This window comes from Salvelinus alpinus, chromosome 19, assembly GCF_045679555.1.
Source record: "Salvelinus alpinus chromosome 19, SLU_Salpinus.1, whole genome shotgun sequence".
Lineage (NCBI taxonomy): Eukaryota > Metazoa > Chordata > Actinopteri > Salmoniformes > Salmonidae > Salvelinus > Salvelinus alpinus.
This window is the reverse complement of record NC_092104.1, coordinates 25,588,501-25,616,223: the sequence shown is the minus strand read 5'-3', so window position 1 is coordinate 25,616,223 and position 27,723 is coordinate 25,588,501. Positions and strand designations below refer to the sequence as shown.

The following is a 27,723-nucleotide window of genomic DNA, read 5'->3' as shown; positions in this document are numbered from 1 at the left end:
ATGGAATTACTGTCTTGTAAGCGTTCATCGGTATGATAAATGGGTAGTGTATCCACGTTGCCACAGACTGGAAGTCTGTCAGTAACATTCTGATTTCCAGATAATATACATATTGAGTTCTGTTGATGACCCCAACAGTAGCCCTATGTAAGATCTTGGATCCCATTTAGGGTGACCAGTGGAAGTGATGTGCTGAAAGTTTCTCTGTAACGATTGGTTGTAAGAGCCAGGGCGACCACAAGACTGGATTTATAACCTCCCTGTAAGTGCCAATCGAAGCTGTGGTTGCTAGAGGACAACTATTTCAGCCTTTTGTTTTTCTCAGGAGCACAGTTAGTCTACCAGAGGAATGTGCTTTTGTTAGTGTGATTTTTACTGTCTTTGTTGTGTGTTTGAAATTGAGTGTGTGTGTGTGTGTGTGCGGTGCTGGAAGTGTGAGAATGAGAATGCACTCTTCCTTGCCGAACTTGGCACTGCTCGTATATTTAAAAAAAAGTACATATTAGGATTCAGAGACAATTATCTGGCTTTGAATAAAGTAAACTGCTCATTCTCAGCCCTTCCTCCTCCTCCCAGTCCCCTCTGCAGTATATTGGGATGGATGAGGTGGAGGTTGGACTTAGAAAAGCCTGGCATGTCAACTATTGTTGTTGCTCTGATAATCTGTTTACGGCTGCCCTGAGAATGGAGGCTACTTGAAAACTGGCAACGTGTTGGAGCCAAAAGAAAATCTGTATTTTCTTTCTATCCCTGAGTTATTTTCACCCTTAACTCTCTCGTACTATACTGTGTGTGTGTATTTCCAGTAATCTCACGAGGCCTTACTGCTCAGTGATACCTGAGAGTGTCACCAGCGTGTGACCTCTCTAGGGTGCGTTCACAAAATGTAGTGTGGATGTGCGGAATGCTGCGTGTCCCTGACCTCTGTTGCCGTTGGAGATGCCTTTCATGCTTTAGGGTGCGCTGACATCGAGACCCGCTTCTGCCGACCTTTTCAACTCGGCTGGAAGTTCCTCAGTGAGAGAACACCTGCTGCGGGGGTGGTTGTCCCTGTCACACACACACACACCTTCCCCAGGCCCTAAATGGATTGCCCAGGGGTCAGTGTTGTTGTTGGAGTCTTTCTGTTGTTTTTGTTGTCGTCTTTGAGCGGTCTGCCTTTTTAAGGGCAAAGGGTTGAAAGGTTTCTGTAACCCCCCCTAACCTCCACACCCATCCCTTGGCTGCAGCTGGGATGTACCGTGTGGGGATCTGATATCTCAGTCTATTTCTATACCTCGAGGACATAAAGTACAGATCTGCGGTGGTCTGGTCAGGCTACACATGCTGCAGATCAGAGAGTAGACACAGAGCAGAGGCCAGGCAGGGGGAGTAGAGAACTATTGCACAGATATTGCACAGATGTTCCTGTGCCCTGAACCCATCTTAAAGCAGCAGCATAAGGCAGCTTATGTTCAATGAATCCTAACCCAATGAAGATTACTCCCTCAGCCCTCAATTCTTGCCGACGCCTCGGTCGGTAAGACCGTGTCTGAGTTAAATTGAACTTGCCTTATTTTAAATGATCTGCAGACCAAAGGGTGGCTCCCTAAACATTTGCTTGGTCAGAATAGCCTGTCGCTAGTACAGGTAGACCGCTCACCCTCGTGAAAAAGGGATCATGGGAGATTTCACTGTGAAGAAAAAGGGAAAAGGAAAATATTCCAAAACGCAGATGGTAATTATCTTCCTCTGAGGTCTACAGGTGCAGAATCTGACTGCGTCCCACATTGGGGCCTGGTCAAAAGTAGTGCACTATTGACGAAATAGGATGCCATTTGGGACACAGCTCAGACTTTTCCTTTCAACGGCTGAGTAAGGAGAAACCACCTGAATTCAGCCAGAGACTTAGTGTCTGGTGTTAAGTGTGGGCCACTGTCAGTCTGACAGCTTATGGGGGTTTCACATGTATTATTAACTAAGGCTTCCCTCCCTCCTCAGACGCTGTTTGATTCCTGGGTGAAATTAAGTCATCTGACTCCCACACTCTCTTGCAGGGGAAGGCGATGCATACACCAACCAACCATCCCTGTATTCATTTCCATACCTCGTCACTGTCTGTCTTCTCTGTCTGTCTGCTTAGGCTGCCTTTGTGCCTCTGTGGTGGAAGGCAGTGCTTTGAAGACATGTAGTGTATGAGGAGTGGCATTGTTTGGGACAATCGTACACAAAAATGTCAGTGACACAAATGGACAGACAGTGAGTGGCTGGTGGAGATCGGCGATGGCGCTGAAAGGCCACTGCCTGGGGATGTTGTTTGGTCATGAGTGCTGTTCTAGTGGGCAGGGGGAGGTAGGGAGGAAGGTGAGGAGGGAACAGGGGGAGGTTGGGAGGGAGGTGAGGAGGGAACAGGGGGAGGTAGGGAGGTTGGGAGGGAGGTGAGGAGGGAACAGGGGGAGGTTGGGAGGGAGGTGAGGAGGGAACGGGGAGGTTGGGAGGGAGGTGAGGAGGGAACAGGGGGAGGTAGGGAGGTTGGGAGGGAGGTGAGGAGGGAACAGGGGGAGGTAGGGAGGTTAGGAGGGAGGTGAAGAGGGAACAGGGGGAGGTAGGGAGGTTGGGAGGGAGGTGAGGAGGGAACAGGGGGAGGCAGGGAGGTTGGGAGGGAGGTGAGGAGGGAACAGGGGGAGGCAGGGAGGTGAGGAGGGAACAGGGGGAGGTAGGGAGGTTGGGAGTGAGGTGAGGAGAGAACAGGGGGAGGTTGGGAGGGAGGTGAGGAGGGAACAGGGGGAGGTAGGGAAGTTGGGAGGGAGGTGAGGAGGGAACAGGGGTAGGCAGGGAGGTTTTTAGAGGGAGGTGAGGAGAGAACAGGGGGATGTAGGGAGGTTTTTAGAGGGAGGTGAGGAGAGAACAGGGGGAGGTAGGGAGGTTTTTAGAGGGAGGTGAGGAGGGAACAGGGGTAGGCAGGGAGGTTTTTAGAGGGAGGTGAGGAGAGAACAGGGGGATGTAGGGAGGTTTTTAGAGGGAGGTGAGGAGAGAACAGGGGGAGGTAGGGAGGTTTTTAGAGGGAGGTGAGGAGGGAACAGGGGGAGGCAGGGAGGTTGGGCGGGAGGTGAGGAGGGAACAGGGAGATGTAGGGAAGTTGGGAGGGAGGTGAGGAGGGAACAGGGGGAGGCAGGGAGATTTTTAGAGGGAGGTGAGGAGAGAACGGGGGGAGGTAGGGAGGTTTTTAGAGGGAGGTGAGGAGAGAGCAGGGGGAGGTAGGGAGAAGAGGAGAGAACAGGGGAAGGCTTGTGAGGAGGGAATAGGGAGGCGTGTGAGGAGGGAACGGGGAGGCTCGGAGATGCTGGTGACTCCAGTCCAGATGGCTTGGCCGAAAATGGATCCAGCGTTGGGCACACCTCCCATACTACCCATGTTTCCCATTCCGCTCCCACGCGTACTCTTATAACATGACCCATGTGACATGCCGATGTTTGACATGAAACTTAACGCATCCTCTCCAACTCACCCAGCTTACTTTCTCTACTGGGGTTGAGTGGGTGCCAGGCCTGGGTAACCGGAGCTGGAGGTATGGGAATACCCTCCCCTCGCTCGGTGGTATAGGCATAGAGAATGAACATCCTGCTGGCCTGGCCATCAGGTATCTGGGGTGTCCTGTGATGTTGCAGGGGGGTCAGGGGGACATGCCGCGCGCTCCTCTCACCATACCCAGGGGCCCGCCACAGAGAGGCCACGGCTGCTCTCTCATAACCCATTTGGCAGGCTGACAAGGTGACTGATATAGCCTAGCCAGGCCTGGCCTGCTCTCCCTCCCTCCCTCTGTCTCACTCACTCACTCACTCCCCCGGCCACATACAGAAACATATCGCCTCTCTTTGGTTGCGTCTCAAATGGAACCTTATTCCCTACATAGTGCACTACTTTAGACCAGAGTCCTATTGGCCCTGGTCAAAAGTAGTGCACTATATAGTGAATAGGGTACCATTTGGAATGCAAACTTTTACTGCCTGCCTCTCCCTTCCTGCATCCATCTCCCGCGGCGGCTGCCTAGCTGTCATCATTGGCTGATGAAATTAGAAAGGTGAGCTAGAACATAGGCCTGGAGATGGATGCTTTCGTATCTGTCTGTGTTAGGGGAATAAACGGTGTCGAGGAGAAAGACGTGGTAAAATAATGAGACGGTTGCTCTGTGTGTGTGTCTGTGTGTGTGTGTGTGTGCACAGTATGCATGCATAAATTAATGCAAATCCCTGCTGCATACATTACAATGTGTTTTGTGGGTTACTGCAACCTCCAATGACTTGTCAATGGGTGCTGGTGGTGGATAGTATTGTTCCTTTCTCTCTTTGGCTGTGAAAGAAATCCTTAAAATGAGGCCCACACACACACACACACACACACACACACACACACACACACACACACACACACACACACACACACACACACACACACACACATTACTGGAGGCAGGTGACGGAGGAGCAGCCATTGTCCCCTGCAGTGGTTATTTACTTAGTGCGTGCCTGCTCTGGGGATAGGGCTTGCCCCGTTTCCGTGGGAATGAGAGTAGTTAGTTCCTCCTCTCCTTGCCTCAACACCATAAACACTTCAGGCAGATAACAGAGTAAACAATCCCAGAGCAGGCAGAGAGAGAGGCCCCATCATAGCCTACCTCTGTCCTAGGAGGTTGACCAGAGCAGGCAGAGAGAGAGGCCCCATCATAGCCTACCTCTGTCCTAGGAGGTTGACCAGAGCAGGCAGAGAGAGAGGCCCCATCATAGCCTACCTCTGTCCTAGGAGGTTGACCAGAGCAGGCAGAGAGAGAGGCCCCATCATAGCCTACCTCTGTCCTGGGAGGTTGACCTGAGGATCCCATCCGCTTTCTATAGGCTAGGCTTACTATATTTATTTCTCAACTTTCCTAATATTAAGCACATTGCTTCGCTTTACATCAGTAGTATAGCCTACCTGACTGGCATGAAAATGAACCACGGGAGAAGCGACAGGTGTATGATAATGGCCCATTCTAAATCAAAGTTAGTATATGTAAAGACAAGATTAAATTGAGAATAGCCTGATGAGTAAGAATAGTATCACTTGTGAATGAGGCCCAGTATGTGCAGTCTAAGGCAAGAAACATTACTTTTTTTGCGACTTTTTCCTAATCATGGTCGCATGTATCATGTAGCCTAGCCCATAGACCTAGATGTTTTGATGAGGTTTGTAATCACAACTAAAGTGACCAATAACTCCGAACGTAGCCAATAGGCCTAGGACCCCTGGAACACGGTTAGAGAGCACATAGCCTGCAGAGCCTAATGAAACATGTGTTCTTATAAGCCCAGTCATTGCACAATCGTGTGTGAAAACCGAGTTTTGACTGGACACTATTCAAAAGAGAATCCCAGCTTTCTCGGGCTGCTATATTTATTGCTAAAATTAAGCAAATTAATCTGCTTTACTGGCATATTACAATGTTACTGTGGAAAGCGCTTCCTCCATTCGCTATTCAAGTGCAGAGTATGGATGACATTTTTTGTGGGCGATTCTAAATAAAATTCCACTCATATATTAGTAGGCTAAGTCTAAGGAGCAGATTAAATTGTGAATAGTCTGATGGGTGAGAATATTATCAAGTGCTTGTCAAATTGTGAATGAGAGACTGATGAAGTGTGAGCAACCTGCGCAAGAAACAGAGCAGAGCTCATACCTTTCATGCTCCTTTTTTCAAATCATCATTAGAGTCGCATCATGCAGCCTTGGAATGTATTAAACATCAAAACATTTAGCCTAACGTTTGTATCACAACAAAAGTTGCATAAGTAACTCTAAATTGATCATATACGAGGACCAGTTTCAAATTATCACTTTGTTAACCGCTCAACAAAGAATATTCCCTTGGAAATCGTTTGGGAGAAATATATTTTCTATTTTATTCAGCTATGTTCAATTGTATTCTTCTTACTATAAAATAATATCACAGAAATTATAAGCAAATTCTGTCTGCAAAATGAACTAGTGTTCACAGCTATATGGCATAGCCAGATCAAGGCCTAACAGGATGACTCAGAATATGCTGTTCTTCTGAAATAGGCTAACATTTCTCCATATCATAATGTTTCTTTAGGCCTGCCTACAATAAATAATGGATATATTGTGATGGTGTAGGCTATATTAAATTGATTTATTAGACATTTTAAAATGTAGATGTTCCAAAGGTCTGCATCAGTGGCTTGTAGGCTATGCGTGGAAGGCTGAAGATACTAAATGTGTTTGTTAATTAATGGTCAATTACCGTGAGACCAGCAGTTATTTCCATGACAGTTACCAGCTGACAAAATGTTATGACCACCACAGCTCTATGCAGAGGTAGCCTATTATAGGATTAGCAAGGAATTGAAAGATTGACTTGATGTGTGTTATTTGTCCTGAGGAGCACATTAGCGTTGCCATTGGCCACAGCGATCGATTCAGAGCTTAAGTAGAAGTTAATTTCACCCCTGTTCTGTTCTTCCCTCTGGATGCACTCTGCATGACTAGCCTACTACTTCCTCTAACACCGGATCTGTTAACAGTATGGCCCTTTCAACAGAACTGGGGCTTTTTTGACAGTTATGTATCGGTTCTATAGAACCCCCCTTACCTCTTTACCCCCTGCCCTCCCTCCCTCCTGCAGCTGGGGACCTTTGAGAAGGGCCCTGAGGGGGGAGGTCAAAGTCCTCATATGGCCCCCTTCAACCAGAAACATGAGGACAAATGCTTAACCCCCCCCCCCCCCCCCGGCACCAACCCCCACCTAATACCGGTCAAAACATACAGCATGGCCCGGTTTAGACCAGATCAGAAGTACAGATCATCTATACCATGCACTTGTTGCCTCTATCTGTGATGATGGCTCCCGAAGGAAGACAGTGAGTAGTAGGGCGGGGACGGACCATCCATCCATCCTCCATAATCAGGCCATGTGTCTCCTGGCTGCTGTCTTCTGGGATGAACACTTTCCTCTGACAGCTCTTTAGCAGGGCTCTATGAGCCTGGCCTGGCACTCCGGATTAGCAGAGATCCATGTAGGTGAGCACAGCATCACATAAGAGAGGGCTCTCTTCTCATTTTTCTCACTGTATAAGTAAGTAGTGTTTGGAATGAGAACAATAACATAATATAATCTATACCATTTAGCAGACGCTTTTATCCAAAGCGATTTACAGTCATGCGTGCACACATGTATGGTTGGTCCCAGGAATCGAACCCACTAACCTGGCATTCAAGCACCATGCTCTACCAACTGAGCTACAAAGAACCACAATAAGAATAACAACATTCCTAGCTTGTGCCATTACTCCGTCCCAGTCACTAGCCTGAAAGGGTTTGGTAACGTCCGTCTCTGGCAACAACAGTCAAACTGTCTTGACTGACTCAGTCAATCCTATAGCCTGTTGGTTTGGTAACGTCGGTCTTTGGCCTCCCGTTATGTTGGAAACTGGTTGTTTTTTTGTCATTGCAGATGGAACAGAGAGGCAGTTGAGACGTGTTGATTGGGTCCAGTGGTTAATTAGAATGCTGTTGGAAACCTCCCTCCCCTTCAGGGCCAGACAATGAAGCCTGTTACTGGTGGCAGAGGTCCAGAGAGAGGGAGAGGGAGGAAGAGAGAGAGAGGTTTGGGGAGAAAGAAAGGAAGTGAGCTAGGGAGAGGGAGAGAAGGAGGGTGAGTGGGTGGGAGCGATAGAGGGGGAGGCAGAGAGAGCGAGTGAGCGAGAAAGAGAGGAGGAGGGAGCAAGCGAGAGAGGGGGAGGGAGCGAGAGAGGGGGGAGGGATCGAGCGAGAGAGGGGGGAGAGGGAGTGAACAGAGAGAGAGAGGGGGAAGGAGTGAGCGAGAGAGAGAGAGAGGGGCGCGAGCGCGTGAGAGAGAGTGGAGGGAGCGAGCAAGAGAGAGGGGTAGGGAGGGAGGGAGGGAGCCAGAGAGAGAGGGGAGCGAGCGCGCGAGAGAGAGTGGAGGGAGTGAGAGAGAGAGAGTGGAGGGAGCGAGAGGTGGAGGGAGCGAGAGAGAGAGGGGAGGGAGCGAGAGAGAGAGGGGAGGGAGCGAGAGAGAGAGAGAGAGGGGAGGGAGCGAGAGAGCGAGGGGAGGGAGGGAGCGTGAGGGGGGGGAGGGAGCGAGAGAGGGGAGGGAGCGAGAGAGGGGGAGGGAGTGAGCGAGAGAGAGAGAGAGGGCAGGGAGCGAGAGAGGGGGAGGGAGTGAGCGAGAGAGAGAGAGTGAGCGAGAGAGAGAGAGGGGTAGGGAGGGAGCGAGTGATAGGGAGGGAGGGAGCCAGAGAGAGAGGGGAGCGAGCGCGCGAGAGAGAGTGGAGGGAGTGAGAGAGAGAGAGTGGAGGGAGTGAGAGAGAGAGGGGAGGGAGCGAGAGAGAGAGGGGAGGGAGCGAGAGAGCGAGGGGAGGGAGCTAGCGAGAGAGAGAGAGAGAGGGGAGGGAGCAAGCGAGAGAGAGAGAGAGAGAGAGAGAGAGAGAGAGAGAGAGAGAGAGAGAGAGAGGGGAGTGAGCGAGCGAGAGAGGGGGGAAGGGAGCGAGCGAGAGATAGAGGGAGCGAGAGCGAGGGGTAGGGAGTGAGCGAGAGAGGGGGAGGGAGTGAGCGAGAGATGGGGAGCGAATGAGCGAGAGAGGGGGAAGGGATCGAGCAAGAGAGAGAGGGTCAGGGGAGAAAACAAGGCAGAGTAACCTGATGGGCCACAGGGTCAGTGTGTCCCCAGGCCCCCTCTTCCCTCCAGCCTCCCAGCCAGCCTCCCCAGCCACCTCTACCTCTGTCTGCACAAACATATGCTAATGATTGGCAAGAGTTCAGCTTCAGTCAGCCAGGAAAAACTACCTTAGGGAAAAAAACATACGGATCCCCTGCATAGACGATGGTTCCTATAGTCCTAACAATAGAGGCATCCAGATTCAGGGCCAGCTGTCATATGTCATTAAGTGAGATGGCACAGCATCGTTATTCATCTCCCCATCTTCTCTTGATATTGGCCCGGTCCGTTCCCAGATGACCCCGATGGAACAATGGAGCGATGCGCCAGTCGCACATTCCTCATGGGCTCTATTGAGTTGCCTAATGAAGCCAGACTTACATGCTTTGCTCCATAATGGCTGCCTGGATGGTTCATGGTTCAGCTAATGTCGCCACCACCTCCTCAGTTCAGCCCCCAAACCTCCATATTTAATTGGAATCTGTTATGGGCTGTGAAGTGGAGCATGGTGGGTGCCGTTAGTAGTGGTGCTGTCTGTGTGCCAGTCCCAGCCAGGTCTGTCTGCTGAAGTGGAGGGATAGACAGAACAGGTGCCAGGGAGAGATGGAGGTGGAGGTGGCCCCAGGTTGTGTTGGTAGAGAGACTGTGGGAGATGTCGGCCCACTCTTTCATGCAGTGTAGTGGCTGGCTGGTAATATGGCTTTTGGGGGACTCAGCCAGGATTCTGTTATGTGTGTCAGTAAGACCTCAGTAAGAGCCAAAGTCTTAAAAGCTGCACTTTTTTCTACCAATGAATCATGGTATTGTTCCATATTCCCCAAAGTAGCTTGATTACTTTAATGTCTCCCAACTGCAATGTTATTGTCTGCACCCAGGCTCAGTCTGTACCCCTTTACCGAGTCGAAGAAAATGTCTGTTTGAAGAATGATGCTCCCATTTTATCTGTGCTGAAACAACATCCCTGTGTTGACAAATCACAGTGTATATTTTCGTAGCTGCACCTTTGGCTACCGTCACTACAGTCTGAGCCTGTATTTATTTCACTGGTACTGCTCTGGGTTGCCATGGGTTACCAACTGACGTCCTGAGAGGATAGGGAGGCCCTCGGTCCTTTTGACACATTGGTGGGTCAGGGGACGGACAAAAACTGATTTTCCCTCAAAATGTGGACGTGTAGACGAGTTTGCACGCAATAAACCCAGCTAAGGTTCTCAAAGTTAAGCAAACAAAGCCTGTTGACACAGACCTCCTTTAGTTTCCCAGATTCTTTCCATCATACTTCAATACAGTTAAGAGACGCTTTAATCCAATAAGACTCCCTCTTCATCCCAGCGAGCCTGTCCCCTCCCTGTCCCTGGGCATCTGGTGCCGAGGGGGGATTGTTCCTGTCTGTGAGCTGTGTGGGTGTGTGTGCGCACTCCTCCACCACTGACTGGCCTTAAGGGCCTGCAGGGAGTGTTTGGGGTCACCAAGCAGCCAGCTAACATTCTAGAATTCAGTGTTCTAGAGCTCATTCCTCAGTCTGAACTCCAAGCATTCAAACTCCCTCCATCACCTCTCCCTCTGTCCCTTCCTTTCTTCTTCTCTCTATCAAGTCTCCCTTTCTTTGTCACGCCTTTTCTCTCTCTATCATCTCTCGTCTGCAGCCCCTCACACACCACATCTCTGAAAGGTCATTGGGAGCTAATTGAGGCTGGTGGTCTCTGGGCCTGGAGTAGGAGGATAGAACACATTTGAATGCCCCTTTGTACATCGTATTAGTGTCATTAACCGTCCAGCCAGGAGTCACAGGAGACTGAAGAAGAGGGGTCTCTCTCTCTCAGTCTCTCTCTTTCCTCCATGTTCTCACGTCACTCATGTTAAAGCCTAACAGGCTGATAATGGCCTTCCTAGCACTAATGAAAGGCATAGGATACACAGAGTCATGGCTGGTCTACTCTGTCTACTCTATAATGACAAGAAGATGTTTTCTCTTCACATCTCTGTCTAGGGACATTAAAGAGAGACTTTAATGTCATGTGGGCTCATGTATTCATTTCCCATTTTTTTAAATGGGAAATATTGAGCTACTGTTTAGTATGTGCATCTGTGTCTCTCTGTATCTCTATCTGTGTCTCTGTGTGTCTCTCTGTATCTCTATGTGTCTCTATCTGTGTCTCTGTGTGTCTCTCTGTATCTCTGTGTCTGTGTGTCTCTATGTGTCTTTCTGTATCTCTGTGTCTCTCTGTATCTCTCTGTATCTCTATGTGTCTCTGTTTGTCTCTCTGTATCTCTATGTGTCTCTGTGTGTCTCTATCTGTGTCTCTGTGTGTCTCTGTGTGTCTGTATGTGTATGTTTTTGTTTCTCGTCTGTCACATCTTGTTGTGGACAGTTATTCCCAGACTGTTTTACTCTACCAATGTCCCAAGCACGCTTCACAATAAATCCAAAGTAGAACCACTAGCCAAATGTATTTAGGGTTATTTACACTACTCCTCAAAAGTGGTCAGGAGAACTCCAGAGAAAAGACAGACCAATTTAGAAGGAAAGCTTTCAAAGAAAAGCTATAGTCCGCCCACCATATTGTGGTGTGGAAATGACCTTAATCACAGTGTGGCTATATGTCCGTGGTCAGAACAAGGCACTGGACACCCGTGAGACGGTGTACCATGGGCACTCGCTCATACAAACACACACATGGACCAGGGCTCCCCAAGCTGCAGTCTGAAATTATAGCTGGGCCTTCGGTGCAATCACAAGCATACAGGCTGCAGGCTCAGAGCCCAGAGCCACACAGCATAGAAGCTCTCTCTCTCTCTGTGTCTAACATGCCCCCTGTCTTCTCTCTCCAGGACACACCAGTAAACCTAATTAGCAATGCTCCTTCTTCTATTCTCGATTCCACAGCCCCTTTGCCTAGAGTTTGTATTGAGAGCCACTGTACTTGTTGTGAGTGCTCTCACCCCAAGTGTTTTGGAAGGTAACGGATGGAGGGTGTTTAAGGACGGGGTTACCTGCCAATGTGTGTGTGGAGCACATCACAGGGGTTTGTCCCAAAGTCAACTGGGGTGTACTGTGTTCAGGTTTGCCTCCTCAGCTGAGAGTGGAGGTGTGGAGATGGAGGGTACTGCAGATGATGCCTCTTCTTTCTTCTGCCCTACAATACTACGACAGACATCATCTTCAGGGATGAGCCAAAGCCTGAGAGATGGGATGTAGACAGCCGTGTATTCTAATGTTTCATACAATATGTTAGGTGTGTATAGTATGGAGTGTGTATGCATTGTGTAATTGATGTGCTTGTATGGAACATATGGAATGTGTATGTGTGCGTGTGTCGGTACCTGAGTGTGGGTATCTACCAGTGTGTATTAGTGGACATCTAGAAGTGGGTGAGGGAGTATGTGTGTTGTAGGGCAGGCTAAGCTTGCTGTGTTAGCGGCAGCACTGCAGTACAGAGACAGCTTGTTGTAGATCTGAAGAGGGTCACCTAGCTACAGCTCCAGTATAAACTAGCTAGCTCCCATTCTCTCCCTGAGTGTAGAAGCTGCTGTTCCATAGCCTGGGAGGATCCTCCAGAGCAGGGCTTTACCATCAGGATACCTGGCTGGCTGCACACCTACTTGGATAGCTCTACCCTCACCTCCCATGGCATGACACGGTGAGTCTCATGGGTTGGATTTGATATGGCTTATATTGTGACTTTTGATTTCATTCGATATATGGATTTTTGTTTGTGTATCTTCTCTTGCTCTTTACCATTGGAGCATGTGTTTCATTACGAATCAGAGAAGTAAAATGCAATCGGGAAAAGCAACTAGGTAGTACATGCAGATCAATCATTTTGTAGTTTTCTTCTTGATCAAGCATATCATCATTTATAATGAAATTGACTTACGAAATGTCTTTGTAGAATGATGGTCTTGTCTGAATGCACAGAGATCACTCACTCATCTCATATCTCATTGGCAAATACACTTTTTTGTTGCACGTTTCTTCCATCAAAGAGCTGTGTTTGGGAATGTCTATCTAATGGACAGGCATCCAATGGTTGACTTTCTGGCTGCAATGATATCTTCTGTAGTTGAAATGAGCAGGACAGCCTTGATGATGCAACAATCCTCTGCCTTGTCTCCGAGAGCTTCTGTGGTTCTCTGACAGGAGGGTGCTATGCTGTGAATGAACACATCTCTCTCATGCCTTTTTCAACTCTGTGAGATCAAACCCTGTTTCTGGGCGTTTTCTCTGTGTGTGTGTGTGTTTGTGTGTCCCGCCTCAGCCTGGCTCTCTGATAGCGGCAGGATGATGCGATACGACAGGTTCTAATTTCCCAGGCTATGACAACATAATCCTGGTTTGATACAGGGGGAGGTCGTTTTTGGTCGTTGCTGCCGGATTGTCGTCAACATAGTTCTTTTTTTTTTTAATGGTGTTTCTCACTCTGAGGAGGATAGCTCAGCGTGTTGTAACTGATACCAATCGTCTATGCTAGAGCTTAGAGCGCAAATAGACCTACAGTCATGTTTAGTGAATGTGGTCACAGCTTTACTTTTCACTCAGAACTGCATAGTACTCATTCTTCAGGTTCAATTCAGAAACAATATTTTCTTCTGATAGAATAATCCAGGCCTGTCATGCAAGTCTATAGAGAGAATGGGAAACTAGAACAGCGTTTACGTTTGTAGTCTAATACTTGAGTCATGTATGATCCGTGTGACGTGCTCCTTCTCTTTACTCAGTCGGATGTCTGGAGGTTTCTGTTGGATGGTTGTGGTAGGAGGATGCCAATGAAAAAGGATTGTAACCCCCCCCAACCAGTGGTAGCTAGTCTCCTCACTCTGTTACAGCACACTGGAATAGGATCCCCCAGTCCTCCTCTATTGCTGTGTGTTTTTATGCTGGCTTTAGAACAGGTACTATAAACCTGCTGGCAGCGTGCAGGCAGCAGCCTCTCAGTAATGTGAGAGATGTAAGGACTTTGCAGCCATATGTGGCTTGGAATTCCACTGAAGTGTTCCCTAATCTCCACAACATGGGAGGAATTTGTAGGCCTTGTTCGATAGAAGATGGCAGCCTGTGCTTCTGCAGCGCACCAAGTGGGTCTTGTTTGGCACACAGTGTTTGCTGCAGATCAGTGGGACGCTGACTGGAAGAATTTGGAGGGGGGGGACTGGAATAGTTTGGAGGAAGATGGCGCTGTAGTGAATAGCAGCCGTTTTATGGGCTATTTTGTGTGTTTTTTTTAAACTGATCTTTTTAATAAATCATTTCCTATGACTAAAAACAGCTTCTAGACATCAGAACAGCGATCCGTAACCTCGATTTGGCCGAAAATGTTTACTTCAACGAGTCGGCAACTATCGACGTTCTGTTTACTCCGGACCAGGCTATAATCCCCGGGATTAGAAGGAGGAAGCGGCGGCAAAAGCGAGGCAGGCGAGCCGGCATCCTGACGTGACTACGTCGGCGAGCAAATAGACCGCCATTGCCCTCTGTTCTACTGGCAAACTGGATCAGCTCTGTTCAAGACTATCCTATCAACGGGACCGGAAAAACTAATAGAACTAATATAAAATCCTACATTTATCAGAGTCGTGGCTGAACGAGGACATGGATATATGGATACAGTACCTTCAGAAGATATTCACACTCCTTGACTTTTTCTACATTTTGTTGTCTTACAAGAAAGTGGGATTAAAATGGATTTAATTGTAATTTTTCGTCAACGATCTACACAAAATGTTCTAAAGTCAAAGTGGAAGAACAATTTTAACTGTAAAAAATTCATTAAAAACACAACCCTAATATATCGTCATTAGCGACTACAGGTGTGAGTCTCTTGCCAGGTGCTCAGTTTGGTCAGACAGCCAGCTCTAGGCAGAGTGTGGTTAGTTCAATTTTCGTGCTCTTGGAAACTTCCAATACTCTAGAAATTGTTTTATACCCTTCCCCAGTTATGTGCCTCATCACAATTCTATCTCAGAGATCTACAGACAGTTCCTTGGACTTCATGGTATAGTTTCTGACCTGACATGCACTGTCAACTGTGAGACCTTCAGGTGCGTTTCTTTCTAAATCATGTTGAAACAATTTAAATGGCAGACTCCAATCAAGTTATAGTGACATCTCAAGGATAATCAAATAAAATTGATTGCACCTGAGTGTCACGACTTCCGCCGAAGTTGGTCCCTCTCCTTGTTCGGGCGGCGTTCGGTGGACGACGTCACCGGTTTTCTAGCCCCCACCGATCCACTTTTCAGTTTCCATTTGTTTTGTCTTCATTGTACACACCTGGTTTCCATTCCCATAATTATATGTTCCTTATTTAACCCTCTGGTTCCCCCATGGTTTTGTGCGTGTTTGTTCGTTATAAGTCGGTCCGTATTTGTGAGCTTGATTATTTTCCTTCTTGGAATATTTGTTGTTTTGAGTAAAGTTACGTGAATTACTCATCTCTGTGTCCTGTGCCTGAGTCGGCCTTACCTGCTACACCTAGACGCCGTACACTGAGCTCAATTTGAAGTGTCATAGCAAAGGAGTGTGAATACGTGGATACCTGCTCGTCGAACATCTCATTCCAAAATCATGGGCATTTAATATGGAGTTGGTCCCCCCTTTGCTGCTATAACAGCCTCCACTCTTCTGGGAAGGCAATCCACTAGATGTTAGAACATTGCTTCCATTCAGCACAACAGCATTAGTGAGGTCGGGCACTGATGTTGGGCGATTAGGCTTGGCTCACAGTTGGCATTCCAATTCATCCCAACGCCCAGTTGGCGTTCCAATTCATCCAATTCATTCCAATTCATCCCAAATTCATCCCATCGATTGGGTTGAGGTCAGGACTCTGTGCAGGCCAGTCAAGTTACTTCAAACTAATCTCGACTGACCATTTCTGTATGTACCTCGCTTTGTGCATGGGGGCATTGACATGCTGAAACAGGAAATGGCCTTCCCCAAACTGTTGCCACAAAGTTGGAAGCACAGAATCGTCTAGAATGTCATTGTATGCTGTAGTGTTAAGATTTCCCTTCACTAGAACTAAGGGGCCTAGCCCAAACCATGAAAAACAGCCCCAGACCATTATTCCTCCTCCACCAAACTTTACAGTTGTCAGTATGCATTCGGGCATGTACCGTTCTCCTGGCATCCGCCAAACCCAGATACATCTGTCGGACTGCCAGATGGTGAAGCGTGATTCATCACTTCAGAGAACACATTTACGCTGCTTCAGAGTGAGCTTTACACCACTCCAGCCGACGCTTGGCATTGCGCATGGTGATCTTAGGCTGCTCAGCTCCTGACGAACAGTTCTTGTGCTGACGTTGCTTCCAGAGGCAGTTTGGAACTCGGTAGTGAATGTAGCAAACGAGGACAGACTATTTTTACACCCTACACGCCTCAGCACTCGGCGGTCCCGTTCTATGAGCTTGTGTGGCCTACCACTTCGCGGCTGAGCCATTGTTGCTCCTGGACGTTTCCACTTCACAATTACATCACTTACAGTTGACTGGAGCAGCTCTAGCGAGGCAGAAATTTGACGAACTAACTTGTTGGAAAGGTGGCATCCTATGACGGTGCCACTTTGAAAGTCACTGAGCTCTTCAGTACTCTTCAGGCTGTGCGCTCAATTTGTACACCTGTCAGCAACGGGTGTGGCTGAAATAGCCGAATCAACTAATTTGAAGGGGTGTCCACATACCTTTGGTCATGTAGTGTATGTAAAGGAGATATTTCTGTATTTCATTTTCAATACATTTGCATTTTTTTTCTCACTTTGTCATTATCGGGTATTGTGAAATATTCTTGAACAATTGAAGTATTTGCTATGCTAGACCTAAGGGTTAATAATGTTTTCTCTATATAAACACAGCAAAAAAAAGCAACGTCCCTTTTTCAGCACCCTGTCTTTCAAAGATAATTCATAAATATCCAAATAACTTCACAGATCTTCATTGTAAAGGGTTTAAACACTGTTTCCCATGCTCAATGAACCATAAACAATTAATGAACATGCACCTGTGGAACCGTCGTTAAGACACTAACAGCTTACAGACGGTAGGCATATAAGGTCACAGTCATGAAAACTTAGGACACTAAAGAGGTCTTTCTACTCTCTCTGAAAAACACCAAAAGAAAGATGCCCAGGGTCCCTGCTCATCTGCGTGAACGTGCCTTAGGCATGCTGCAAGGAGGCATGAGGACTGCAGATGTGGACAGGGCAATAAATTGCAATGTCCGTGCTCTGAGACACCTAAGACAGCGCTATAGGGAGACAGGACAGACAGCTGATCGTCCTCGCAGTGGCAGACCACGTGTAACAACACCTGCACAGGATTGGTACATCCGAATATCACAACTGCGGGACAGGTACAGGATGGCAACAACAACTGTCCAAGTTACACCAGGAATGCACAATCCCTCCATCAGTGCTCAGACTGTCCGCAATAGGCTGAGAGAGGCTGAACTGAGGGCCTGTAGGCCTGTTGTAAGGCTGGTCCTCACCAGACTTCACCGGCAACAATGTCGCCTATGGGCACAAACCCACCGTCGCTCTTTAAGTGCTCTTCACTGACGAGTCGCGGTTTTGTCTCACCAGGGGTGATGGTCGGATTCACGTTTATCGTCAAAGGAATGAGCGTTACACCGAGACCTGTACTCTGGAGCGGGATCAATTTGGAGTTGGAGGGTCTGTCATGGTCTGGGGGCTGTGTCACAGAATCATCGGACTGAGCTTGTTGTCATTGCAGGCAATCATAACACTGTGCGTTACAGGGAAGACATCCTCCTCCCTCATGTGGTACCCTTCCTGCAGGCTCATCCTGACATGACCCTCCAGCATGACAATGCCACCAGCCATACTGCTTGTTCTGTGCGTGATTTCCTGCAAGACAGGAATATCAGTGTTCTGCCATGGCCAGCGAAGAGCCTGGATTTCAATCCCATTGAGCATGTCTGGGACCTGTTGGATCGGAGGGTGAGGGCTAGAAATGTCCGGGAACTTGCAGGTGCCTTGGTGGAAGAATGGGGTAACATCTCACAGCAATAACTGTTAAATCTGGTGTAGTCCATGAGGAGGAGATGCACTGTAGTACTTAATGCAGCTGGTGGCCACACCAGATACTGACTGTTACTTTTAATTTGATCCCCCCTTTGTTCAGGGACACATTATTAAATTGTTGTTAGTCACTTGTCTATGGAACTTGTTCAGTTTATGTCTCAGTTGTTGAATCTTATGTTCATACAAATATTTACACATTTTAAGTTTGCTGAAAATAAACTCAGTTTTTGCTGAGTTTATAAATCTGGTTTTATATTGTTACATGGCATAGCTAGGTCTAAATAGTAAATGCTGGGTCATTGACCCATTGTCTTTTTTCTCCAGGATGGCGTAGGGGATTGGGATTTGGATGCAATCATACTACATTATTTTTGGATCATAGGCGACTCTAGGACATTCTCCATTTTAGTACATTCCAGTGGCTTTGATGACCACTTGCATAACCATTCATTTTCTTCTCGTTTTAAATGCAACCGTCATGGTCTCTAAAATAGATATATTTTCATCAGTTGGAGATATTGCCTGGCTCGTTCCTGAGGCTAGTGGACTAATGGTCTCCGTCCCTTGGACTCCACTCCTGTTTTTTCTCCTAAATTGAGCCCTTCACTGAGGCCCCAGTGGGTTAGACAACAATAGGCTTTATATGAAATATTCCCCATGACTTGCTGGGCCATTCCACTCCCAAGCAGTCGATCTGTCAAGAGTAGTTTAGTGGTTAGATAAAAATCTGCAACGATCGAGAGAAAAAACAACAACACTAACCCCAATGATTCCAGGAAATACAAAAACAAGATTGAGTCTGCTCCTGGTATTTGCTAGTGCTCATTTTGTTATTTCGATAGTGTCTGGCCGGCATGGCTGTCATTCCAGCTAACCAGTTGCTGGCACGCAATGTTGATGCTCTTGTCCTTCTTTGTTCCAGTCAGACTTTCAGCTTAATGAAATATAGAGAGTATAACTGAAACATGTAACTGAAACAACTGATGGCTCTATGATAGCATTTCTATGTCAGAGGGGTATGGCTTGATTAGCACTAGGTCTGTGCAGTCAATGTGGGTGGGTGGGTGGGTGGGTGGTTGGTGGTGTTCAGGTGATTGGGACTGGGTCTGGTGGGTGCGTGGTGGGGGGTTGCTGGTGTTCAGGTGTTTGAGACTGGGTCTGGTGGGTGGTGTACTATTCTGGTGGTTGGGGCCAGGTCTGGTGGGTAGGTGGTGTGGGTCGTTGGTTTGGTGTTCAGGAGATTGGGGCCTGCGGGTGAAGAGATGCTCTGAGTAATTGCAGTAAAAGCTGGGGAGGAGAGTGTCTCAGAGGGGAGGGGGCATGTGGATAGATTCCTGAAGTACTGAGGACAAGCTTGGCTCTTATCAGGTCTAACTCTGCTGTGGATGCCCGCAGAACAGCCTCAATTCATCTGGGCATGGACTCTACAAGGCGTCGAAAGTGGCCTATGTTGACTCCAATGCTTCCCACAGTTGTGTCAAGTTGGCTGGATGTCCTTTGGGTGGTGGACCATTCTTGATACACACAGGAAACTGTTGAGCATGGAACAACACAGCAGCGTTGCAGTTCTTGACACAAACCGGTGTGCCTGGCACCTACTACCATAACTTGTTCAAAGGCACTTAAATCTTTTGTCTTGCCCATTCACCCTCTGAATGGCGCACATACACAATCCATGTCTCAATTGTCTCAAGGCTTAAAAATCCTTCTTTAACCCGACTCCTCCCCTTCATCTACACTGATTGAAGTGGATTTAACAAGTTACATCAATAAGGGATCATAGCTTTCACCTGGTCAGTCTATGTCATGGAAAGTTCATAATATTTGTACACTCAGTGTTTTTTATTTTTTTATTTAACCTTTATTTAACTAGGCAAGTCATTTAAGAACAAATTCTTATTTACAATGACGGACTAGGAACAGTGGGTTAACTGCCTTGTTCAGGGGCAGAATGACAGAATTTTACCTTGTCAGCTCGGGGACTCGGTTACTGGCCCAACACTCTAACCACTAGGCTACCTGCCGTCCCAGTGTATAGGGAATAGGTTGCCATTTCAGTCACATGCGTGGTCTACCCAGCCTAGGCATGATTACAGAGCAGGGGCAGACACTGGGCCTCCATAATCATATCAGATGGTGTGCCAATGCAGCCGGGGATTGGCAAGATGGCCACCACATGGCACTTCTGAGGAACGGTCGGTTATTCTGCCTCTCCAAAGAGGATTCAGGGAGGTTTTTAGAGGACTCACCTACATATGCTCCTTATGGCTGATGATGGAGTTTGGGGGGATATCCTATTTCTCCTCTGTCTACTTGCACCCAGTGAATAACCCTAACCCAGTGAATAACCCTAACCCAGTGAATAACCCTAACCCAGTGAATAACCCTAACCCTAACCCAGTGAATAACAATAACCCTAACCCAGTGAATAACCCTAACCCAGTGAATAACCCTAACCCAGGGAATAACCCTAACCCAGTGAATAACCCTAACCCTAACCCAGTGAATAACCCGAACCCAATGAATAACCCTAACCCAGTGAATAACGCTAACCCAGTGAATAACCCTAACCCAGTGAATAACCCTAACCCTAACCCAGTGAATAACCCTAACCTAGTGAATAACCCTAACCCAGTGAATATCCCTAACCCAGTGAATAACGCTAACCCAGTGAATAACCCTAACCCAGTGAATAACCCTAACCTAGTGAATAACGCTAACCCAGTGAATAACCCTAACCTAGTGAATAACCCTAACCTAGTGAATAACCCTAACCCAGTGAATATCCCTAACCCAGTGAATAACCCTAACCTAGTGAATAACCCTAACCCAGTGAATATCCCTAACCCAGTGAATAACGCTAACCCAGTGAATAACCCTAACCTAGTGAATAACCCTAACCCAGTGAATATCCCTAACCCAGTGAATAACGCTAACCCAGTGAATAACCCTAACCCAGTGAATAACGCTAACCCAGGGAATAACCCTAACCCTAACCCAGTGAATAACCCTAACCAAGGGAACAACTATAACCCAGTGAATAACCCTAACCCTAACCCAGTGAATATCCCTAACCCAGTGAATAACCCTAACCCAGTGAATAACCCTAACCCAGGGAATAACCCTAACCCAGTGAATAACGCTAACCCAGTGAATAACGCTAACCCAGGGAATAACCCTAACCCAGTGAATAACCCTAACCCAGCGAATAACGCTAACCCAGGGAATAACGCTAATCCAGTGAATAACGCTAACCCAGGGAATAACCCTAACCCAGGGAATAACCCTAACCCAGTGAATAACGCTAACCCAGTGAATAACCCTAACCCAGGGAATAACCCTAACCTAGTGAATAACGCTAACCCAGTGAATAACCCTAACCCAGTGAATAACCCTAACCCAGTGAATAACCCTAACCCAGTGAATAACGCTAACCCAGTGAATAACCCTAACCCAGTGAATAACGCTAACCCAGGGAATAACCCTAACCCTAACCCAGTGAATAACCCTAACCCAGTGAATAACCCTAACCAAGGGAACAACTATAACCCAGTGAATAACCCTAACCCTAACCCAGGGAATAACCCTAACCTAGTGAATAATCATAACCCTAACTAACCCAGGGAATAACCCTAACCCTAACCCAGGGAATAACCCTAACCTAGTGAATAATCATAACCCTAACCCAGGGAATAACCCTAACCCTAACCCAGTGAATAACGCTAACCCAGGGAATAACCCTAACCCTAACCCAGTGAATAACCCTAACCCAGTGAATAACCCTAACCAAGGGAACAACTATAACCCAGTGAATAACCCTAACCCTAACCCAGGGAATAACCCTAACCTAGTGAATAATCATAACCCTAACTAACCCAGGGAATAACCCTAACCCAGGGAATAACCCTAACCTAGTGAATAATCATAACCCTAACTAACCCAGGGAATAACCCTAACCCTAACCCAGGGAATAACCCTAACCCTAACCCAGGGAATAACCCTAACCTAGTGAATAATCATAATCCTAACCCAGGGAATAACCCTAACCTAGTGAATAATCATAACCCTAACCCAGGGAATAACCCTAACCCAGTGAATATGTCAAGTGTCAAATGACTGAGGCCATTGAGATTCCTAATTTTCTTGCTGCTCTGCGGGGAACTAGCAAAGTCAGACCGGACCTCTTTATTTATGTTGTTCACATTCCTGCTGCGGTATAAAGGAAGAGGGAGAATACCAAGGCTACAATAGGACAGGATGTGTGAGTGTACAACAAGTCTTTTCTGTTCTTTGTGTAGTGTGTACAGTAGCTTTTTCCCTCCGTTACATCACTGTGCTTTTCTAACTTCTGCCTTTCTGTGAGAAAAGCTGACTGGGTGCTTTTGGGGGAAATGTCTCTGCTTCTCTCAGGCCTGTAAAGAGTTCTGTTTCCAAGAAACCCTTTCTCTTCTGCCTCAATTGTGTGAGTTCTCATATCAGAGCCAACCCTCCAGCACTCGTTATCATGGTAGATGGTGTTATGGTTGGGAAAGCAGTCTGTTTCTCAGGAGAAAGATGGTTGGCATTACAGTAATGTGTGTGTGTACTAGAGAGTGGGAGTGTGGTCCAGGTCTGATTTGCACACATTGGATTAGTGGTGTTAATTTCGAGCCAAGCTGGCCCCAGTTGAGCGTGATATCTGTGTGCGTATCCTGATCCAGAAGCATTGTAGAGGGGAGGGAGGGGAAGTTATTTTGGGCTCCTCTCTAGTACTGCAGAGCTCATTGCAGAGAGAGAGTGAGAGAAGGAGAACACTGCACACCCCCACCTCTTCCAAATCTCCCCAGAGCAGAGCCAGTCTGGCTGCAGTGCTCTCTCTGCTCCCACATCCTCCACTCTATTTTAAGGCTGGCGATAGTGTACTGCTCCCCCTCAATGGACCCCTATATCTCCCTGTGTGGCCCAGAGCATGTGTCTCGGCCCCAACGGACGTTTGCACACAAAGAGCTACTCCAGTCTGCCCTGGCAGCTCGTTTAAAGGTGATACTACTGATAACCTCAGTAGATAAGGCAAACACTGGACTCCATTGACTCTTGAAAGTGATCATGTCAGCTTCACACAGACAAGGTCACCAGTTAGGCTACATTTTCTTTAAAGTGGAGCTGGGCTGTGTATTGTATCCCAAGGGGTTGTGTATTGTAGTCCTGTACATGTTTCCCTGACTTCCTTTCTGAATGTAGATTACCAGGCCACTGAAGCCAAGCCCAGGGTGGGGCCTAGGCTGCATTCCAGAGTCAGACACCAGGAAAGCAGAATAGCTCCTCAGCGTTTCCTTCCCATCTAGATACAGGCTGCATCCCAAATGACACCCTATTTCCTACATAGTGCACTACTTTTCACCAGGGCCCGCACTATATAGGAAATATGGTGCCATTTGGGATGCACCCACACAGTAACAGCCCAGATGCCCAGATTCTCATTCTCATTGTTCATAATCAAATCAAACTTTATTTGTCACATGCGCCGACTACAAGTGTAGACCTTACCGAGAAATGCTTACTTACAAGCCCTTAACCAACAGTGTAGTTCAAGAAAGAGTTAAGAAAATATTTACCAAATAAACTAAAGTAGAAAATAATTAAAAATAACACAATAAAATAACAATAACGAGTCTATATATAGGGGGTACCGGTACAGAGTCAATGTGCGGGGGTACAGGTTAGTCGAGGTAATTTGTACATGGACTGTAGGTAGGGGTGAAGTGACTATGCATAGATAATAAACAGCGAGTAGCAGCAGTGGGGGGAAAAATGGGGGGGTGTCAATGTAAATAATCCGGTGGCCATTTGATTAATTGTTCAGCAGTCTTATGGCTTGGGGGTAGAAGCTGTTAAGGATCCTTTTGGTCCTAGACTTGGCGCTCTAGTACTGCTTTCCGTGAGGTAGCAGAAAAACAGTCTATGACTTGTGTGACTGGAGTCTTTGAATTATTTTTGGTCTTTCCTCTGACACCGCCTAGTATATAGGTCCTGGATGGCAGGAAGCTTGGCCCCAGTGATGTACTGGGCCGTACTACTCTTGGTAGGGCCTTACGGTTAGATCCCGAGCAGTTGCCATACCAGGTGGTGATGCAACCGGTCAGGATGCTCTCGATGGTGCAGCTGTAGAACGTTTTGAGGATCTGGGGACCCATGCCAAATTGGGGACCCATGCCAAATCCTAATAATGCTGTACAAGCAATAAAGCAGTCTACTTCACATTTGCAACACTTTACACACTTTAGTACGCTGAGGGAAATGTCTGCCATAAAGACACCGTTGACATTAATATCTTTGGTTGTTTGTTATACTGTAACTCCTGTGTCTATTATATCTAGGATCACCTATCTCATGTTGGGCATACCCTAACAGTACACAGTTCAGATAAGGTGTAGCTGTTCACTAGCGGGGAAGCAGATGTTCAAGGTAGAATGTATCCATGTTTGGGCCAATTGGATAGTCGTAAGGTTGAGATGAGATTAAACTGATTTGGCAGCTGCTTAACGGCAGCAGTCGGTGGCCGTGACAGCCGTTAGTAAGGCCGCCTGTTCCTGGAATTCTGGGTAATTAGCCTCGGAGCACACCGGACGTCTCTGTCTGACGGAGACAACAATAAGCCCTTTAGTGTTTCTCTCGGTCTCTGCTGCCTCGCGGGCGCTAATCACAGAGCTGAGAGCCTGTTTGCATCCTAAATGGCACCCTATTCCCTACGTAGTGCACTACACTTGACCAGGGCCCATTTGGGATGCACTTGGAGACTTGTCGGACAGAAAGCAGGCTGCTCTACTACAGAGGTGTATACATTAGGGCACAAAGTAGCAAAAAGTAGTAAAACATTTTGCAATGGAAAACGAACACGAGCATTTCACGTTGGATCCGTTCAAGTAATCTACACATAATCATAATTTGGCTAACTCGCTACTGCCCCTCTCTCTCTCTAGTGGTCCGAGCCTGAGGAGGTTAGCCCTAATGGTTAAAGCAGAGGTACAGTATGAGAGTACTATAAAGTGGTGCACTATATAGTAAAAAAGGCACCATTTCAGACACAGTGACCTGTCTGTTAATAAGCTGACTGGAGCCTGGCAGTTATTATTCCTCATAGCTTGTTGTTGTTATTTTAGGTCAGGTTCCTCTATTGGGGCCTGATGATTCTACATGCCTCTGCATTTCCTGTTGCACAGGACGAAAGGGTCCGGACAGGGTCAGAGCGGTAGCTGAGACGGTGGGAGGCGGAGATGGTTCTAGGGGGGCGGCGGAGGGGGAGTAGAGGAGGGCTCGTCTCCAGATGCAAAGGCCTGCTGCTGGACCGTTGTTGGAGTAGGGAGCTGAGAACTGTGAAATGGAGCGGTCCTAGCTATAGCACAGGGGCTTAACCACTCAGACTCATAGAGAAGAGATAATCCATACTTCATCTGCATAAATGCTGCCTACCACACTCTCCTCCCTCCCCTCCCCACCGCTTCCCTCACCCAGCCAAACCCCAGCCACCTGCAGAGCTACACAACAGACTCGGAGCATGAATAGTGGATGACTTTGAAAATAACATTTTGAGAACTGCATATCCACACCCAGTGGAAAATCTCTTTCATACCCAATGCCCGGGGACCTGGGAGCTCATCTGAGCTGGGGAATAGTCAAAGGCAACCCATATTCACAGCCAGGCAGGCACCTCTTTAATCTGGCCCCAGCCAAGTGGATTTACTCAGCATTCATGATATATGCTCACAGCTCGCTTGAGCACATCATATTAAATCATTGTTTTTGATATTTTGAATTGATGTTACAAATGTATGTTTTGAATAAAAATCAGGTTTGTAGAAGCCAGGGCTTCAAACCTGGCATTTATTTTTTAAAGGGGGGGGTTATTTAGTTCTACTTGCAGGAAATCTGATCTGGGTTGTTTAAATATTCATGATGAGCTTTCAGCTTGGAGTGTGATCTTTAAGGGCTCTCTCTCTCACACACACACACACACACACACACACACACACACACACACACACACACACACACACACACACACACACGCGCCATCACAAAGACCCCTACTGTTGTATTTGTAGATCAATGACTAAACTCAGTGTTCAAAGAAGCTAGTAGACCTCCCCTCTTTTATTTGCCTTTTAGTGAGTGAACCCGTTTGTTGAGTGTCATTAATCTGTAATTAAAACAATTAAAACAGTAATTACACAATCCTGTCAGAAGAGATCCAATACCAACCCAGCTCCAGTCACGCACAGCTCTACTACTTAGTTATCTCTCACAGTGTAAAGGAATGATACTGCACTGAGGCACAATATATTACTACTAGTGATACACAAAATTAAATTTTTGGCCAATACCAATATCCAATATTGTCCTTGCCAAAAAAACTATGCTGATAACCGATATTTACAATTTTAGCGGCCTTTTAAGCATTCTAGTACAGTTAAATAGTTAACACACACACATGGACGCAGCGGTCTAAGGCACTGCATCTCAGTGCAAGAGGTGTCACTACAGTCCCTGGTTCGAATCCAGGCTGTATCACATCCGGCCGTGATTGGGAGTCCCATAGCGCGGCGTACAATTGGCCCAGCGTCGTCCGGGCCGGCTTTGTAAATAAAAATGTGTTCTTAACTGACACACTGACCAAATACAGTGGGGAGAACAAGTATTTGATACACTGCCGATTTTGCACGTTTTCCTACTTACAAAGCATCAACTGTGAGAGACGGAATCTAAAACAAAAATCCAGAAAATCACATTGTATGATTTTTAAGTAATTCATTTGCATTTTATTGCATGACATAAGTATTTGATACATCAGAAAAGCAGAACTTAATATTTGGTACAGAAACCTTTGTTTGCAATTACAGAGATCATACGTTTCCTGTAGTTCTTGACCAGGTTTGCACACACTGCAGCAGGGATTTTGGCCCACTCCTCCATACAGACCTTCTCCAGATCCTTCAGGTTTCGGGGCTGTCACTGGGCAATACGGACTTTCAGCTCCCTCCAAAGATTTTCTATTGGGTTCAGGTCTGGAGACTGGCTAGGCCACTCCAGAACCTTGAGATGCTTCTTACGGAGCCACTCCTTAGTTGCCCTGGCTGTGTGTTTCGGGTCGTTGTCATGCTGGAAGACCCAGCCACGACCCATCTTCAATGCTCTTACTGAGGGAAGGTTGTTGGCCAAGATCTCGCGATACATGGCCCCATCCATCCTCCCCTCAATACGGTGCAGTCGTCCTGTCCCCTTTGCAGAAGAGCATCCCCAAAGAATGATGTTTCCACCTCCATGCTTCACGGTTGGGATGGTGTTCTTGGGGTTGTACTCATCCTTCCTCTTCCTCCAAACACGGCGAGTGGAGTTTAGACCAAAAAGCTCTATTTTTTTCTCATCAGACCACATGACCTTGTCCCATTCCTCCTCTGGATCATCCAGATGGTCATTGGCAAACTTCAGACAGGCCTGGACATGCGCTGGCTTGAGCAGGGGGACCTTACGTGCGCTGCAGGATTTTAATCCATGACGGCGTAGTGTGTTACTAATGGTTTTCTTTGAGACTGTGGTCCCAGCTCTCTTCAGGTCATTGACCAGGTCCTGCCGTGTAGTTCTGGGCTGATCCCTCACCTTCCTCATGATCATTGATGCCCCACGAGGTGAGATCTTGCATGGAGCCCCAGACCGAGGGTGATTGACCGTCATCTTGAACTTCTTCCATTTTCTAATAATTGCGCCAACAGTTGTTGCCTTCTCACCAAGCTGCTTGCCTATTGTCCTGTAGCCCATCCCAGCCGTGTGCAGGTCTACAATTTTATCCCTGATGTCCTTACACAGCTCTCTGGTCTTGGCCATTGTGGAGAGGTTGGAGTCTGTTTGATTGAGTGTGTGGACAGGTGTCTTTTATACAGGTAACGAGTTCAAACAGGTGCAGTTAATACAGGTAATGAGTGGAGAACAGGAGGGCTT

General features: G+C 47.3%; 1 protein-coding gene across 23 annotated transcripts in view; it reads left to right on the top strand.

Moving 5' to 3' along the window:
• Window positions 1-27,723, top strand: part of LOC139545899 (splicing regulator ARVCF-like) — a 348,966-nt gene that overhangs the window by 173,051 nt on the left and 148,192 nt on the right. Inside the window, exon 1 of one of the 23 annotated variants that reach the window (XM_071354101.1) lies at window positions 12,245-12,351. The exons of the other annotated variants lie outside the window; for them this stretch is intronic. The gene's annotated coding sequence lies outside the window, so the exon portion shown is untranslated. Of the gene's footprint in view, window positions 1-12,244; window positions 12,352-27,723 lie in introns of those variants that run through there. 23 annotated transcript variants of the gene reach the window in all.